The sequence below is a fragment of the Chrysemys picta genome, chromosome 10, assembly GCF_011386835.1.
Source record: "Chrysemys picta bellii isolate R12L10 chromosome 10, ASM1138683v2, whole genome shotgun sequence".
Taxonomy (NCBI): Eukaryota; Metazoa; Chordata; order Testudines; family Emydidae; genus Chrysemys; species Chrysemys picta.
In genome coordinates, this window is record NC_088800.1 from 22,861,061 (window position 1) to 22,880,335 (window position 19,275).

General features: G+C 44.9%; 1 protein-coding gene across 5 annotated transcripts in view; it reads left to right on the top strand.

The window, feature by feature from the left end:
- The window catches only part of MAPK6 (mitogen-activated protein kinase 6), a 56,711-nt gene that overhangs the window by 17,442 nt on the left and 19,994 nt on the right, over positions 1-19,275 (top strand). Inside the window, exon 1 of one of the 5 annotated variants that reach the window (XM_042853920.2) lies at positions 13,913-14,093. The exons of 2 other annotated variants lie outside the window; for them this stretch is intronic. The gene's annotated coding sequence lies outside the window, so the exon portion shown is untranslated. Of the gene's footprint in view, positions 1-13,912; positions 14,094-14,227; positions 14,290-14,770; positions 14,930-19,275 lie in introns of those variants that run through there. 2 more of the 5 variants (XM_065559436.1, XM_065559437.1) reach the window with 2 other exon arrangements.

Here is a 19,275-nt window from a genome sequence, read left to right on the forward strand (position 1 = left end):
TATCATCTGCAAATTTTGCCACCTCACTGTTTACCCCTTTTTCCAGATCATTTATGAATATGTTAAATAGGACTGGGCCCAGTACAGACCCCTGGGAGACACCACTATTTACCGCTCTCCATTCTGAAAACTGACCATTTATTCCTACCCTTTGTTTCCTATCTTTTAACCAGTTGCCAATCCAAAAGAGAACCTTCCCTCTTATCCCATGACCACTTACTTTGCTTAAGGGCCTTTAGTGAGCTACCTTGTCAAAGGCTTTCTGAAAATCTAAATACACTATATCCACTGGATCCCCCTTGTCCACATGCTTGTTGTCCTCAAAGAATTCTAGTAGATTAGTGAGGCATGATTTCCCTTTACAAAAACCATGCTGACTATTCCCCAACAAATTATGTTCATATATGTTTCTGACAATTTTGTTTTTTACTATAGTTTCAACCAGTTTGCCTGGTACTGAAGTCCAGCTTACTGGCCCTGTAATTGTCTGGGTCTCCTCTGTAGCCCTTTTTAAAAATTGGTATCACATTAGCTATCCTCCAGTCATTTGGTACAGAAGCTGATTTAAATGATAGGCTACAGATGACAGTTAGTTGGCCACATGCATGTGAATTGCTAAATTGGACATACAGATGTTGAAGAAAGGCATGAGAATATTTCTGTATCAGGTCCTCTTGTATGATTTTTTTCCTCTGGCCCCTATCATCCTGTCCCACAGAGAACTCTGTGAAAGAGATGCACCTGTACCACATACCTTGTATGTTAAGAGGACATGAGGAAAACCTGATGCATTATGCTCTTAGAAGATAGGGGGAAATTGGCATTTGCACAGAACAAATAAGATGTTGCCATCTAGCCATGCACAGCCCCATCTTATCTCTGGTGTCTAAGGATCCTGGGAAAGCCTCCCTTCAGCCCTGTGGAGATCCTGCCTCTCTGACCCTCCCAAAACCACACAACAAAACCAGAAGTGTGTTTGGTTCAGGTGCAATGCTGCCATTGGTCCCCTCCAAGCACAAGTTACCTCCCCATCTGAGGTTAGTTAAAGGAACTGAGGGGGAATTGATGGTGCAACAAGCAGCACTAATTTACATGGGAAATTGCCATGTAACTTGACAGGGAGCATGCTGCACAGGGTAAATAATCCTTACCATCATCCCTTTATGGACAGCTATGTTCACCAAACTGCATTTATAACCTGATCTGGTACTAGCACAGAGCAAGTGTCAGTCATTTGACCTTTCCACCAGCTTCAAATGGCAAACATGGATATGGAGCCACTTTACACACAGTGCAGTGGAAGGCTGTATGGGGACTGTACTAAGGCTGCAAGATCTTTCTCTCCTTTCTGTTGCTATCGATGAGGAACATTTTGCTCTTGTCCTTAGTTCCTTTCAGTCCACGGCTGCAATAACATAATGACTGTGTAGGTGGGAGGATTCTTATAATATAATGAAAGTCACTCTGGCTTTTAGAAATAACATTGCTCCTCCTACCTTTGCGTCCCAAATCTCTCTCTAATGCAAGTAGCCACAACCACCCTGTATGTTTTGCTGTGTTGCTGTCTTTAAAATATTTCAATTCTGCATTTTTTGGGGTTGTACTTAAATATAGGCCTCAGCCCCCTTGGGATGGCAAAGTCCTTGTGCTCAATTAGGCATAAGAACTGCAATTATTCTGCTCCTTATCTCCTATACCCTTCCAAGTGCATGCACCCATACGGAAGGAGGGATGCGGGAGTGGACAAGAATAATCTCTTTGTTTATGCATGTGAATGGGGACAGGGATTTTTCTCCTTCTAATAACTTGGGGGCTGAGGGAGTTCACTGGTCATGGTTTATGTTAAGATTCCATTTGATAAAGGGTTAAATGTTTTAATCTGTTGTTGGTGCCACGGGGTAATAGATTGGTTATAACCATTTATAACCCCTACTGTTGTGTTCATACCTATAACCCATACTGCTCATGTCTGGAACATGCTTACAACATCTATTATTATTTATGGAACCTTTAATATAAAATGTGTCTGGTTAACTGATGGATTCCATACACATTTTGGGTCATAGGCTCCATGCTGTAGTAAAAAGGTCTAGGAATTTCTAAGATCGCCTGTTCTTCCATCCCCACGAGGCCCACAGGAGGGTGTAGCGAGGGGTGGGGGGGGGGAGGGTAAAGTATCCACAAAGTCCCCTCTGTGTTTCCTGTACAGTATGTCCTCAAAGGGAAAGGTTTCTGGGGCTGTAGAGCAGGGACAGAGGCAGGCCTTCCAATGCTATGGATCATGGTGATTCACAAGGAAGGGTACCCCAGTATTGTATAGGCAGGTGCCTTCTGCAGGGATAACAGCCCCTCTCCTACCTTGGTAGCATGGCTCTTGATGTGGTTGTTGGTTGGGTCACTGGGGTTGCTGAGCAACAGGCATGTTCAGGGGACTCGGGGAGAGAGTTAGCAGAACATGGAACATGACTCCTAATTGGCTTTCTACACAGAAACCCACCTGGTTTGCAGGCAATAGTGCTGTACAGTACATCTAGAATAACTTCAGCTGGGAGGCAGAGCAGCAATTCTCCAAAAATAATAAATCAGCAGAGCCCTTTTTGCACTGAGCATCCATGGAGGGATATTGTCGGGGTGCTGGGCCAAGAAAGGGACAGAGCTCTGGAAGAGGAGAGCGGCACTGCAGAGGTTCCCTTCCGCACACGTGCAGAAAAGATGCACTGGGCTATTCCGACACTTCCCACAAAACTGATCTGTGTGTGTCAATGCATGTCCTGCCATCTAGTCATGAGTGGGTGGGAGGAGAAGTCTTTAGTAACTGATGTAGAGCATGGCTAGAAACCCCTATTAAAGCGATAAAATACCAGTTGATGATGTGATTGTGGGGATGCAGATCGTATTTTTTTTTAAATCTGTAATAAGAGGCCAGAGCCACACATGGATACATGCGGCAAATTTCCAAGCCTCTGGCAGTCTGATATACAAAGTCCACAATCCCTCTCCATGTGCAGATGGTGCCTGTTGTGCTTTTAGCCACAGAAGCATTTATAATTTCCAGTGCTGAGGAATGGATTTTTTCCTCTTTTTCCCTGCTGCAACTTACTTTTGCTATTTCATAAGAATGGCCATTCTGGGTCAGACCAAAAGTCCATCTAACCCAGATCTAACTTCCGACAGTGGCCAATGCCAGGTGCCCCAGAGGGAATGAACAGAATAGGTAATCATCAAGTGATCCATCCCCTGTTGTCCATTCCCAGGTTCTGGCAAACAGAGGCTAGGGACCCCATCCCTGCCCATCCTGGCTGAGAGCCATTGATAGACCTATCCTCCACAAACTTATCTAATTATTTTTTGAACCCTGTTATAGTCTTGACCTTCACAACATCCTCTGGCAAGGAGTTCCACAGACTGACTGTGCGTTGTGTGAAAAAATATTTCCTTTTGTTTGTTTTAAACCTGCTGCTTATTAATTTCATTTGGTGAGCCCTAGTTCTTGTGTTATGAGAAGGAGTAAATAACACTTCCTTATTTACTTTCTCCACACCAGTCATGATTTTATAGACCTCAATCATATCCCGCCCTTAGTCGTCTCTTTCCAAGCTGAAAAGTCCCAGTCTTATTAATCTCTCCTCATATTTCAGGGTAATACTCTGATTCCTGCCACACCTCCTCTACTTCCCATCCCCCAAATGCTTCCTCCTCCCTTTTGCGTGGGACCATTTTTGTGATGCAGGTCAGTACAAAGTGGCAGCATACCAAATAGTAGGTTTTAGCTTGCGTGTCGAATTTGTAATAAGTTGCTACGGTGTTCAGCACGTAAGCCATGGGAGCATATGGCTCATTGTTCTATGTACTTGAAATGCTGGCACCGAGTAGCAGAATTACCTCAGTAGCATTACATGCAAGATGTTCCTTTTTATTTTGTAGCTTCTGCCTGTAGAAGAGTTAATAACACATCTGGCTAAGTTAGAGCACTAATGCTTGGCTTTATAAATGGATATTTTGATTCTGCCCAAATGAATTTCCAGAAGTTGTTAGGGAAGAAATAATTATTCAGTGGAGGCTGGTATATGACTGACTGTTCTGAATTACCGGTCAAAATTTTAGCTTAGCTGCCATGACCCAGTTAAACTAAACTTGGCTCCACTCTCCACATGAGAGCAGATGTAAGCACAACGCCCTGAGCTAGTACTAGTGTAACATTTGCTTATATTGGTTTCTGTTCCAGTAGCTAATTTAACTGGTGGAAGTATTTTTTTATTATTTTTTTTAACAGAGGTGGGATCCCACAGCCTCCACCTTGTTAGTCATGTTATACTAAAAAGTTCCCACACGGAACAAAACAGGGGGAACTCCACACTGCCCTGAAGAGTTATACTGAAACTGAGCAGCAAACAGATTTCTTCCTGTAACAGGTAGACCCAGTACTTACAGATGTCTCTGACTATCTGGAACAAGTGAAAATCAGAGTGTTCTTTCTCTCTCTCCCATGATTTATTGTGTTTAAATTGTTCTGAGGCACTAAATCCTCATGAAGAAATCTTTGAAAAACATTAGCTGTTGCTCTATTTTTATTTTTTTTATTTTTATTTTTTTGAGGAATCTTTGTTCCTCAGCTGCTTCTGTGAGGAGGGAGACAATGTCATGGTGAGAGAAATGAAAACCATTTCTGCAGAGGGGGAAGGCGGTGATAAATGGACTCGGGACCAATAGTGATATCAAAATTGCAGACCATGATGCAGATGTGAAATCTGAGTCAATGTAGCTATATTTGAAGATGGTTTTGTGGGGTTTTTTTGCTTTTATTTAAACAAGAAAGGCCTGTCTCCCAGCCTGTCTGTACTAGTTTCCAATCATGGCTTTTTTTTAACCACATAGTGACAGAGATCTGAACCAAATCAAGCATTATTGAACTTAGTCCACATAGCATTTTCTCTGTCTGCCAAAACTGTGTGCTAACCATGCATTCACATCTAAATCTACAATGCTGCCTAACAATGTATATGCATTGGTGAATAGTGGGAAAATCTGAGCAGCCATTGTGTAGTACAGCGGTTCTCAAACTGTGGGTTGGGACCCCAAAGTGACTCTGTTTTAATGGCGTCACCAGGGCTGGTTTAGACTTGCTGGCACCTGGGGCCAAACCCGAAGCCCAAGCCCCACAGCCCAGGGCTGAAGTCGAAGCCTGAGGGCTTCAGCCCTGGGTGGTAGGGCTCAGGTTACAAGCCCCCTGCCTGGGGCTGAAGCCCTTGGGCTTCAGCTTTGGCCTCCCTGCCCCACCCAGGGTGGTGGGACTTGGGCTTTGGCCCTTCCACCCAGGGCAGTGGGGCTCAGGCAGGCTCAGGCTTTGGTCCCCTCTCCTGGGGTTGTGTAGCAACTTTTGTTGTCAGAAGGGGGTCACGGTGCCATGAAGTTTGAGAACCCCTGGTGTAGTGCTTCCACTGGTGCAGAGGATTTTGGACAGGGGTTTTCCAAGCTGTCCCCATACTGCTATTCAAGATTGTGGGATTTGCCTAAGAATCCCAGATGACTCTTTGGCCACTTTCCATTACGGAGATCTCGGGCCGGGCCTGGCAAGTTTTGAAAGTTTGCTGCTTGACAGCCTTGAAAGCAAACAGGTCAAAAATGATTGCAGAAGACTGACCACTGCTGTCCCTACATATTGCTGAGCTGAACTGCAAGGAAACTAGACTCTCTCTGGGCTAGACCCAGCTCTCCCCATGGGTGGGCTATTATTGTGGCTGGCTTGGTTGACATTGTATGCAATATTGCATGCAGAACCTAAATGTTGTTACTGAGACTTTTTTCATTAATAAAAATGAATATAGAGGCCAATCTTGAAGGTTGTACATTAATTCCCACAATAATCTCATGATCATCAACACACTTCCATACAGCTATGCTATAGTTAGTTTCTAATTTTTTAAGCGTTAGGGGGGAAAAAACAGTAACTTTTGACATTGCTAGAAACCTCACCCTTAAGACTGTATAAAACGCTGCACGAAAAGTCAGCATACCTGGGTTTTGTATGCACAAACCACTCTCGTTTTTCCTCCTGATAGCTTCAAAGTTATAAGCATTTTTTTGTTTGTTTGTTTGTTTTCCATTTTCTTCTTTGTAGGCCCCACTGGTGTCACTGTGGTGCTCTAGACTGTTCTGCTTGCTGAGGAAAGTAAGGGGAGTGATTCCTGCGGTAAAAGTCTGGGAGCAAAGGCTGTTGCCAATTTAGCTATTTTGTCACTAGATATAGCGACTTTCTGGTTTTCCTAGCGTAAAAAGAAGTGTCAAAGTGACCAGTGACAAATCTAGTGACTTTCACTGCCAATTACAGTGACATTCAGAGAAAGAAGTCACCAATATATATAGTCACAAAATCATTCACCAGCAGCTCAACTGTGTTAATAAAATCCATTCCATGCTCTCCTTACTACTTTCTTTTGCACACCAAGTCAATGTCATTATGTCTCAACTGGGATTATGTCATCAGTAGGAATTGCATTCCAGGGTTTCTTGGGCTGAGATCACTATAATCTGCAAGCAAGGAAAAGAGGTTTGTGGAGGCTAATTGCTTAAGCCAGGCACATTATGGAGAGAGAAGTATATTAGCTAGTGATTGTTTTTAGGCAAATGTTTTTTCTTTCTCACTGAGTAGCATACCCTGTGATGCAGGGAAAGATGGCTAATGAAGTGGGCAGGGTGTGGGAGGCAGGTTAGTCAGTGAGGAGAGCCGCACAGATGGAAGGTGAGGTGGGATGAGACCAGCGGCGGCTCCAGGCACCAGCGCATGCCTGGGGCGGCAAGCCGCGGGGGGCGGCCTGCCGGTCACTGTGGGGGCGGCAGTCAGGCAGCCTTCAGCGGCTTGCCTGCGGGAGGTCCGCCAGTCCCGCGGATTCGGCAGCAATTCGGCGGCGGGTATGCCGAAGCCGCAGGACCGGCGGACCTCCCGCAGGCATGCCACCGAATCCACGGGACCGGAGACCTCCCGCAGGCAGGCTGCCAAAGGCAGCTTGGGGCGGCAAAAAAGCTAGAGCCGCCCCTGGATTAGACAGAGCTATGTGCCCCAATGGGGTAGGAGGCACCATGCCTCCAGGGAGGAAGCCCTTACTACAGGATCAAAGGTGGAGCTAGCTTGATTTTGGCTCCCCTTTACTTATCCCCCCTGGCTTGGCCTGGGATTAGCTGCCCATCTGTTTTCAGAAATCAAACCCTGGAAGAGTGGGGGAAGGGGTCCGGCTAGTGGATTTTTGTTTTTAAATCTACTTTCTTGGCTCCCTCTGGCACCGAGCTCAGGTCAGGCGAATGCCCTCCTTTCCCTGGCTCTGGGCCCTCCCTTTCACTAACCTGTCGGCTCAAATCCAGGCTGGCAAGAAAGGCGAGGCTCAGCTGAAATTAACCAGCTCCAGCCAACCTGGGCTGCAGTGGGACGAAGATATTTTGCAGGTTTAGGTATGCCCAGTGCTTAATTTGTGATGAAAGAGGGGCCAGGGCTCAGCTGCCTTCAGTCCTGGCATGCCCCGGCACAAATTAAGCACTGCCCAGAGGTGCCGGGGCTATGACCTGCCAAATGTGTCTGAAGGGCAACTGGGTTTGGTTAATTTCTTTCTTGCCAGCCTAGATTTGAGACGACAGTTTAGTGAAAGGGAGGGCCCAGAGCCGGGGGGGAGGGCATTCGCCAACAATCTGCCTCCCCCACTCTGCCCACTTCATTAGCCATCTTTCCCTGCATCACAGGACATGCTCCCTACTATGGAGCAGCAAGAAAGAACACATTTGGCTAAAAACAAGCCCTGGCTAATGTGCTGCTCTCTCCAAAGTGCACCTGGCTTTAGCAAAATATTTAATTGGCCTCCACAAACTTCTTTTCCTCGCCGGCAGATTATAGTGATCTCAGTCCAAGAAGCCCTTGAATGCAATTCCTTCCAAGGACATGCTCAATTGAGAGGTAATGACATTGTCTTGGTGTGCAACAGAATGTAGTAAGAAGAACATGGATTTTAACAATGGATTTTATTATGATCTTGAGCTACTTGTGAATGATTTTGTGACTATACTTGCCTGGACGTGCGCGCGCACACACATATATAAAAAATTCTCTGTTGAATTCTCTGGAAGTTTTGTTTAGTGACATTTTTGACTCCTTTTGAGTGCTTAAACAGCTACATTTAGTGACTTTTCAGGGTTTCTCTGGTGACTTCCTGCTATGTCGAGTTGGCAACACTTCCAGCAGCTGACTCCTTTTTTCCTCAGCTCCTGTCTTTTTGGTGCCTGGAGCTCAGCCCCACAGACATAATGACCAATTTTCCCGGTTTCATCCTCCCTGTCCCAGAAAGCAGGCATACCCCTCAACAAAACAAGGAAGTGGGAACATAAGAGGTAAATCCTGTGGCAAAATGACAAAATTCAAGAGGTTAAATGAGCCAAATAGATTTCCTTCAGGAAAGGGAAATGAACAGGGATTGAAATGGAGGGGAGGGGGTATTACTATTCCTAGCTCTAATCACAAACAACTTTGCTCAGATGAATAATCAAAATGAGATGCTATTCACAGGATCTGTGGATGTTCAGAATATGATATTGTGCGGAGTTTCACTGGGCTCCTTGAGCCTAGCTTAGCCTCTCTTGGGCATAAATTTGCCTATGGGCTTGTTGTTGCTTTCTTAATTAGGGGAGGGGTAGTGAATATATGTGTGTCTCAAACCTCACCCCCATTGGTGGCACCAAACTGAGACATCATTCAGGACACTTTGCACAAAAAGTGTGGGGAGTTCACACTAGACTCCATAACAATGTTAGGCACAGGGGGTCCCCGGTATACATCTCCCTTTTATTAATTGTTTCAGATAGCCGTCGCTCATCAATAGGGGTACTTGTTCTGATTTACGTTGGTCCTGATCTGTATATCCATCATTTACATGGATTGGGACCAACGTGAATTGGAACATGTTCCCTAATTGTCCTGTACTTGTGTCTGCTGGCCACGTTCAAGGGTTATTACCTTCAGAGGATGTTCTCCATGCTGATTAAAGAGATGGCAGGTGAAGGAAAGCCCAGTGTAAACGAGTTTTGGAAGTCCTACAACATCTTGAACTGTGTGGAAAACATTGACGCGTCACGGGAAGAGGTCACTTTGCAATGTATGTATGACATTTGGTGGCATGCATGGCCAGATGCTGTCCACAGCTTCATGGGATTTGATGCCGTTCCTGCTCTCGAGCAAGAAATTGTCAAGTTGGTGAAGGATGTCGGCTTCGAGGAAGTAGAAGAGGAGGATGTGCTGTCCAGGAGTTGTTGAAGTCTCACGCTGAGCAACTGACAAATGAGGAACTGATTGAACTGGACCAACAACGGATATCCAAAGAAAGCAAGGACGATGATGATGATGTAGGGCAAGAAGCCAGTAGTCTGACAACAAAGAATCTCTCCCGTTTCTTTGGATTGCTGGATGAGATGACGCAAATCATACAGAGCAGTGATCCTTTTCATAAATGGTCTGCCGAAGTCTCCAGGGCTCTCGATTCAGTGGCTTGCTGCAGGGAGATCTCTCGTTCAAAGATTCATGCAAGAGTGCAGACGTCGATAAAATCCTTTTTTAAGACTTCTGCAACCAAAAAAACCAGCCATGGAAAAGCCAGCCCAGGAAAACCCTGCTGCCACCCCTACCTAAGTTTAACATAATTGACACTGTTTTATACTATATTACTGTACTGTATTTACTGTATTAAAATGTTCTGTGTTTGAACAGTGTTAGTAGGGTTCTATGTTATTTTATTCAATGTTTTGTGTAAAATTTTTACTGTATAACCTGTCATTGTAAAAAGGTACACTGTTTAGGCAAAAAGCATTGTCATAGGCGAGTGTGGTGAAGTTATGATCGCCTCCCCCCCACCCCCCTTATTCCATTATGTCTTATGGGGAAAAGTTCACCGGTATACGTCGTTTTGATATCCATCACCCTTTTCAAGAATGCAACCCCAATGTATACAGGGGACCTCCTGGACTTCAAGTTCATCCGCATACAAAAATTAGTGATGCCAAGCCGAGAGATCAATGGGGTAGTTCATACCTCTCAAAGCTATTGTTCCAGGTTCTCTGCAGTCTTATCTCCAATCAGGGCATATTTTTGAGGCTTTCTTAACCATATGCTCAGGTCTACACTAGAAAAAGTTTGCCTTGCAATTCCCTCCTAGTGTAGACACAGCTTCTACTGGTACCAGAATGCTTTTGCTGGTGTAGTTTATATCACCGTATTGTCTAAAAGCTGTAGCCAACTGTTTGAGTACACTCACAGTTTGTTCTTAAGAATGGTCAAGAGACCACATAACCAAACTTACAGCTGGTCTACACTAGAAAAGTAGAGCAACCCATCTATGTTGCTCAGGAATCCACACCCATGAGCAAAGTAGTTAAGCCGACCTAAGGCCCCATGTAGACAGTGCTAGGTTAATGGAAGAATTCTTCTGGAGATCTAGCTACCACCTCTCGGGGAGGTGGATTACCTATGCCGACAGGAGAACACCTTCTGTCATCATAGGCAGTGTCTACACCAGGGGTCGGCAATCTTTCAGAAGTGGTGCTGAGTCTTCATTTATTCACTTATCAGAGGGGTAGCCGTGTTAGTCTGAATCTGTAAAAAGCAACAGAGGGTCCTGTGGCACCTTTGAGACTAACAGAAGTATTGGGAGCATAAGCTTTCGTGGGTAAGAACCTCACTTCTTCAGATGCAAGCTTTCTGAAGAAGTGAGGTTCTTACCCACGAAAGCTTATGCTCCCAATACTTCTGTTAGTGAAGTGAGGTTCTTACCCACGAAAGCTTATGCTCCCAATACTTCTGTTAGTCTCAAAGGTGCCACAGGACCCTCTGTTGCATTTATTCACTCTAATTTAAGGTTTTGCGTGCCAGTAATACATTTTAACCTTTTTAGAAGGTCTCTTTCTGTAAGTCTATAATATATAACTAAACTATTGTTTTATGTGAAGTAAATAAGGTTTCAAAATGTTTAAGAAGCTTCATTTAAAATTAAATTAAAATGCAGAGCCCCCCGGATCGGTGGCCAGGACTCAGGCAGTGTGAGTGCCACTGAAAATCAGCTCACGTGCCGCCTTCGGCACGCGTGCCATAGGTTGCCTATCCCTGGTCTACACTAGTGTACACTAGCACATAAGCAAATGTATTGTCTAAAGACAAAGCAGTACAATATGAAAAGGAGACCTATATATCCCCCGGGAAGCAATTCTTATCTCTCAACATGTTCACATTATACAGAAGGTATGTTTCAAAGATATGCATTTTAGCCATTTATAGTATGTTTACAAGTTACAAAAGTCCTTACACGACACTAAAATCCCACCCACCAGTCCATAACAGTTCCTTAACTTGTTCCTCGGTTTTGTACTTTTCTTGTCTCTGGTTTGGATACTACATTCCAAACCAGCTGCCCATGAAGGTAACTATACTAGGACATAGAACAAACGTATTTTGATTTTGACAGATTTTGAATTTTCCAAAGCTGACTTCAGCGGTGCAGAGTGTTATGGGATACGTAGCCAGAGTAAGTATGATTCAAATATGTAACCCGGCTCCAAGTAAGTATGATTCAAATATAAAACTTTAGGCTAACATTTATATATAATGTATAATACATATTAATATGGTGTGCAATATGTATAACATGCGTATTAGCTAACCACTGCCCCAAGCAAAATAAACTGTACCCATAAAAGCATTTTTATGCAGGTAGAGCTTCATCTACACTAAAAGGGTTTACCAATACTGAAATTCTGCAAGCCCTCCACCAATTGCCATTACTATACCAAAAAAAGTTTCTAATCTAAAACTGGTCTAAGTTCAACATTCATTTCAAAAAAGGAAAACAGTTTCTAGCAAGCAAGAGAGCACCTTCATGGAGGTGCTAGTACTCTGAACTGGTAGGTGGTGGTCCAATCTGAGCCCTGAAAAGGAGCATAAACTATGACAAGTACTATGCAAGAAGGAAACTAGGAGGGATAACTTTTAAGCCCTGGTACAGTAGTATAGTTTTTATATAACTATGCTGGGTAGGACTGTGATTTTTTTTTTAACTGATATAGTTTGGCCAGCCCTGCTATATAACTGTGGCTCACGAGATGGCTAAGGGGAGATATGATTGAGGTCTATAAAATCATGACTGGTATAGAGAAAGTAGATAAGGAGGTGTTTACTACTTCTCATAACACAAGAACTAGGGGTCACCAAATGAAATTAATAGGCAGCAGGTTTAAAACAAATAAAAGGAAGTATTTCTTCACACAACGCACAGTCAACCTGTGGAACTCCTTGCCAGAGGATGTTGTGAAGGCCAAGACCAGAACATGGTTCAAAAAAGAACTAGATGAATTCATGGAGGATAGGTCTATCAGTGGCTATTAGCTAGGATGGGCAGGGATGGGGTCCCTAGCCTCTGTTTGCCAGAAACTGGGAATGGGCGACAGGGGATGGATCACTTGATGATTACCTCTTCTGTTCATTCCCTCTGGGGCACCTGGCACTGGCCACTGTCGGAAGACAGGACACTGGGATAGATGGACCCTTGGTCTGACCCAGTAGGGCCATTCTTATGTGGCTCTTTTACCGTTAAAGTGCGACTAGCGGAGCCCACCTGCACCCCCCCAGACTGAGGGAGGGGGGAACTGGGGACCTGTGCCTTGCAGCAGGGTGGTGGTGGTGGTGTGGTGGTGGGGTAGTGGCTTCTGCCCAGTGGGAGGGGGGTCTCAGGGCTTCAGCCCAGTGGGGTGCTCCTGCTGGGGTTGGGGCTTCAGCAGGAGCAGGGCTGAAGCCCCAAGCCTCATCAGGCATCTCCTGCAGGGCTGAAGCCCCGAGCCCTGGCAGGTGTGCCCCAGCTCTCGAACTTCTGAAGACTGTTGTATGGGGCTCGGAGGGCCAGTAAATTTAGCCACCCCTGTAATATAGATACAACCCCTAGTGTAGTGTTGATGCAATAATAGTGGTATAAAGAAGCCTGATACCCGCCAAAGGGCTTTGGCAGTTATAACTGCCTCTACAGTAGGAGGGCAAACTTTTTTTTCTATTGTAAACAAGGCCCAAGGATGTTGCTTGTATTGGTCTTCACCACAGTGTGTAATAAGGAGACACTTATTCTTTTCAAGTAATAAACATGAAGTGTGAGGGCTGGAGTGGGAGAGTATATAATGATGTGGCAGAAGTCAGCCAATCTTGTACAGTACATAGGTTTGGGGGAGGAGGTTCAAATACAGACATTGCTAGGCAATTGGAGACAAGTAAATGGGTCCAGCCAGGTGCTGATAAGGATTATTATAGGAAGGAGTTTATGGAGGTGGGAAGGGGTGACTGGGGCTCTGTACAGCACCTAGAACATCCAATTTTCATGAAAAGATTGTGAGTTTTTATCAGTTGATTTACTTTATTCTTAAATTACTACTGAGCTTTTGACTTTATCCCAGCTGGGTCAAGTGATTTACTGCTGTTCAGTTTATTCTAGCACTATCCTTCTCCTGCTTCGCTCCTGTAGTTGGGGTGCAGTCCCTCTCCTTGCTCCCCAGTCGGTTCCAGCAAGACTGCCTTGCTCTCATTGTAATCTGTATAGAGACGTGCCTGTGAACTCAATTATCTGCACCCATAATCCAGCCCCTCATAATCCACAAAACCTGCCTCCCCTCCTCTGTTTCTGCCCCCTTGTTGCTACCATAAGCCATGCCCCACTTCCCAATCATTTGTGCCTCAAGCCCCCCCCATCATCCGTTCCTACCCCACGGGCCCGCCCCCCGTACCTGTGCCTATACCCGCGCCCTGCCCACCTGCAGCCCCCCACTAGGCCCTGCCCCCTCCCGCAATCACCCTCTCTCGCTCCCGCAACCCCCCGCCCCGCGAGGCGGAGTTGGCGCCTAGGCCCCGCCCCTCGCCCCACGTAGGCGGAGCCAGCCGGCGCCCGCCCCTCTCTACCCTTGGAGCCGGGTTACATGGCGGTGGCTGGAGCGGTAGCGAGGCAGCCGGGAACCGGAGCCAGAGCGGAGCCCGCCGTTAGGGCCGGGCGGTGCAGGAGCCAGTGCAGCGCAGCCCTTCAATGAGCCTGGGAAGCCCCGTGAGTGCGGCCGGCGAGCGGGCGGGGGCCAGGCCGCAGTGCGCGCCGCGCGGGGCCTGGCCGCACAAAGGCGCTTTGTTCCCTCCTTGCTGCCCGGGGTCCCCTCCCCCCCTGCGGGGCCGCGGGACCGGGCCGGGAGCCTCCGCAGTGCGGCGGGCACGTGCCCCTGCCGGGCAGGGCGGCAGCCGGCGCTGGGGTAGGTCGGGCGGCCCCGCGTGCGGAGGGGATGAGGCCGCCCAGCTTCCCTCGCCCCCGGCGGGCGCCCCCCGCGCGGAGACTCCGGTCCCCGGGGCAGCGGCGCTATGCGGGGCCCATGGGGCGGGGAGACGTGGTCCCCACCGGGCTGAGGCAGCTTGGCCGGCCAGGCTGCCGCTCCCCGGAACGGGGCTTCTCTGCGGCTGAGCGCGGGGGGAAGGGTCCGGCCAAGGGGCGCTGGGAAGCCTGGCTCGGCTGCCGCCCGGGATCGTACTTTCCCGCGGGGCGCGACCCCGGCCACGGGGCACCCGCAGCCTGCCCTGGGCTCTTCCTCCGGGCTGCGCCTTCCATGTGGGCAGCGGGTGACTCAACTGCTCCGTTACGGGAAGGGTTAGCGAGCAGTAACCGGGGCTGTCCCCGCTGCTCCTAGCCCCCGGGGCGCTCCGCACCCGCCGCCTGGCCTGAGCCCAGGGTGCGCTGTTAGACCGCGGCTGGGCTCCAGCCCAGAGCTGGCTGCCTTAGGGAAGGAGCGTGTGTCGCTACTGAGTTTGTAGTGCGCTTTGGGGGCCCTTGCGATGGAGGAAGCTGTGTGATGGTAGGGCTTTGTCTCTGCCTGCAAATGAATCGAAGGACATTTGAAGGTAGACCTTTTATGTGCTGTAGTGGCTCGCGGGCAGGATAGCTTGTCAAATATCAAGTCAGGTGTAATAGGTGGCAGGTACAAGGTCAGTGCTGAATTGTCTTTTGAACATTACTCTTGTCACCTATCTTAAAATTTTTCAGTCATGGCAGAGAGCAATATGGGGCAGAAGTAATGCTCCTGGTAGTTAGAATTGTCTCCCTTTTGGGGACCCACGAAATTGGAAGGCTGTGCGTCTATGTATCGTGCCTGGTTTTTAATAATACAGATCTTATCTTTCACTCATGGAAACGGGATGGGTGGGTTGTTCAACAGGTACAAAAATGCAGTCCATTAGGGAAATGACAGTTTTCCTTGTTAATGGTCTTTGAATACATCAGTTGAGCAAATAAAAAACAAACAAACAAAAAAACAAATGTGAACTAAAATGTATAGTTTCTTGGTGGCTTATCTTTTCTTTTAAAATTAAAATACACCCCAAAAGCTTTGGCCTGCAGTTGGTAAAATTGAGGGGCCAAACTATATCATAGCGCTTTGTACTACCAGTTGGGACATTAGTTTCTAGGGGTGAAATCCTGGCTTCACTGAAGTCAATTGGTTTCAGCAGTGGGACTAGGATTTTGTCTAGCATCTTTTGCTTCCAAAGTTAACAGTGCCTTGTGCCTTTTGGTAGCTGAGGAAATCCTTCTGGTACCTTTGACCATAACTCAGTTAAAAGGAGTCCTCTCCAGTTATCAGTATTCAGAAGGATGATGGCAGGTACCGTCTTGAGGTGAGAAGCGTTCATGGATCTTCCCAGGGGACCTTAGATGACCCTGTGAGGGGAAAGAAGTTATTTGATTTTTTTTATTTGTTTATAAGTAAATTACAGAACAAAAGAGCACAATTTACATGATTGTGAATTAATAGTTGATCAAACTGGCAAAATACAGTAATGTTTAAAGCAACTGTGAATGGTGAAAATACTTTTTGTTACATTAATACAGTGTTATTTTTGATCAACTTTGTAATGGTTAAATTAACTGGTGTGAAAAAGGTTGTGATGGAGCCAGTGCAAACATTATGCTAGGTGCTACCACCAGCAAAAAATGTATTATTTTTATTTCATGAAACAAGTTTTTTAATCTAGCTATAAATTCCAGAAGGTGGTGGTTGATAATGGAAATAGACTTTAGGTGGGAGCAGTAATACAACCTGATACTTTTTGAAAAAGGATAGTGGAAACTACAGTTAGAATTTAGATGTGCAGCCAGAAGCCTGACTGAATATATGCTCTTGTTATCAGTCTTTTTATATTTATTCTCGAGACTCTGGTTGAAAATAATGTCCCAGTAAAGCAACGAATTTACAGCCACCTTGCAAAATTGCTATTATCAGAGTTTACCAAATGAAGTTTCTGTGTGTGAAATGTTGACTATTGCATGAAATTACAATAATGGAGCCTCTAAATATTGGTGTTTGTGCGAAAAAGAAAAATGCATTTTTTTATATCTGTCCATTAGTTTTGAGAGTAAACTAATAGTAACATCTGCTGACTCTCAGCATACAGTTCCCTAAACCATGTAGGGAGTAGTAAGTAGGAGGGTTTAGAAAAGCAGCAATTCCGTGATGACTCATTCTGCCTACTGACTGCAACGTGGCTAATCTAAAAATATATATATATATATGTGTGTGTGTGTGTGTGTGTACCGAATCTTTTACAGTTTAAGGGACAGGGCATATCAGGTTGTGTAATAGCTTTCTTTAGTGACTCTTTCTTAGTCTTGTATTTTCCATATGAGTAACTACTCTAGCTGTAACTAAATGATTACATAATTAAAATTAGCTGTTTTTTTTCAGTAACTGGGATCCCTGAAAAACAAAACAAATATTTAGTGTAATTCTTTACAGCAGTGTCTTATTGCCTGTACCATTTATTATATTTAAATGTAAAGATTGATGTAGTGTGCAGTCAGGGAGAAATTGGAGAGATTTTAAAAGACCCTTTGCAAACTGAATTAAGCTTCATGACGTTGCTTGTGTTAATGTTCTGCTGGGCTGACAACTTCAAGGAAGATGGTCTGGCAGGTGACTTCTGAAAAAAACAATTTTGTTTGGCCAAAACTAACCTTCCTGTAAAACATGGTGTACAAAGATGGTAATCCCTTCGTTCATTTACTTGAAATTTATTTTTTTGGGGGGGGGGGGGGAGGGCTGGAGTTTTAAGAGTCCTACTTAGTGTGATCACCTTAAGTAGTACTTGGTATCACAAATAGTCTAGCTAAAACTACAGTACTGTACTTAAGTAGTTCTATTCAATATGTATAAGGGGGCAGAATCTGGCCCTTAGTCTCTTATACAATGCACTCCTTGTATAAGAATCACAGATGTCCTGGATGATTTGATTATTATGAGCGGTTTATTTTTGCAAGCAGAGTATAGATTAGTATAGGAATGATTTTGTCCCAGTGGTTTTGATCACTAGATGGGGTTGATTCTTATACCAGTAATACTTACAAATAGAGTGCACTGTACTGTGTCCTATACTGCACTATATTTAGCATGAAGATATCTTTTATACATGCTGCATTCTCAAATATTTATAGCTGTTCAGTGTATCTGTGTCGCAACTTCTAAAAAGAATTAGTAGCTGCAGATAGCTACTTGAAAAGCAATCTTTTTTTATATTTATCCTTTTATACGGAGTCTCAAGACAGGGAATTGGACTGACTCTTCAAAATGTAGGCCTTATATTGTATATGAGATCCAGATTTGACTGACTTGTGTTTAATAAATGTCATTCTTGGCAAGTTTGAACTCTTATTAAAAACTTCAATTTTATGTGTAAAAACATAAAAGGCACGATTGAAACTGTAAATTTGTTACCGTTCGGAGAAAAACAAACTTGCATCACCATTTGAGGTTACTTTGAGGTTGGAGTGGGAAGGGCCTAATAAGAAGTTCCAGATAACTTATTGTCCCTTCACTCTGACAAGAGCATACAATAATGACTTTAAACCCAACTTTCCTTAATCTTTTTTCCTCCCCTTCACTTCTTATGGTCCAATAAAACACTGTACTCATTAACTCGTCTGGGAAAACAGTTTTATGCGGTGTTGCTGCTTAACCAGCCGCTAGAGGAGGCAAAAGTATGATGAAACCTGGATTCCTGGAAGAGAATAGCTTGCAACTGCCAGTTTTTATCCAGAGCCAATCCAAGAGGTGATTGCAGTGAGCACATTACGGAATTTGAGCACAGTGATGCACTATTAAAAAAGCTATCAAGCTAGTCCTTAATGTATTTACCTTCTAGGTGGAAGATGTGCAGAAGAGAAAAGATAATAGGGAATTAATGATTAAGGGCAAATTTTCTGGATTTTTGTTTGCTGAAAACTTTATTATAGTCAGAATTGTGGCTCATCTTCCTCTTACTCATTGGTGTGAGCTATGTTTATGTGGTGATAAAGACCTTGAGTATCTCCACCACATTATTAGAAGCCACCGTGTGTGTGTGTGTGTGTGTGTATATGTATATATATAAAAATATTTTACATTTTGGACCAGGGTGACTTATAGCATATTTTACACTGTTGTTGTAGCCGTATTGGTCCCACGATATTAGAGAGGCAAAGTGGGTGAGGTAATATCTTTTATTGTACCAGCTGCTGTTGGTGAAACAGACATGCTTTTGAGTTTACATAATCTCTTCTTCACATCTGGGAAAAGGTACCCAGAGTGTCACAGCTCAATACAAGATTGAACAGATTGTTTAGCATAAGGAGTTAACATGTTGTAAGAGATCATTCAAGGTGATGTGGGCAGTTAACATCACTGCAGTTGTAGGACAAAGAAGGTTATAACATGGTAGTCCAGTGAGTTAGTTCCTACAAAAGAACCATGTTAAGGTGCACTAACTGCAAGACACCTTTCAAATGGTTGAATGCTTGTATATCTATTTATCTGAAGTGCTTCCGTGGCTCCCATTGCTGTTGTATCTGAGTGCCTCGCAATCTTTAATATAGTTATCTTCTCACTACTTTATGATGTAGGGAAATACTTCTGTTCCTATTTTACAGATGGGGGAACTGAGGCCTAGAAAGTCTAGTGACTTGACTATGGTCACAGAGGAAGTCTGTGTATTAATGTTTAATTCTCCAGTGTGATACATGCCATCATGTGCCAAACTGGATACCATCAGATTAGGCCTGAATAAAGACTGGGAGTGGTTGGGTCATTACAAAACCTAAACTTTATTTCCCCAATACTAATTTCTCTCTACTGTTACTCACACCTTCTTGGCAACTGTCTGTAATGGGCCACTCTCTTACCACTTCAAAAGTTATTTTTCCTCCCTTGGTATCCATCCAG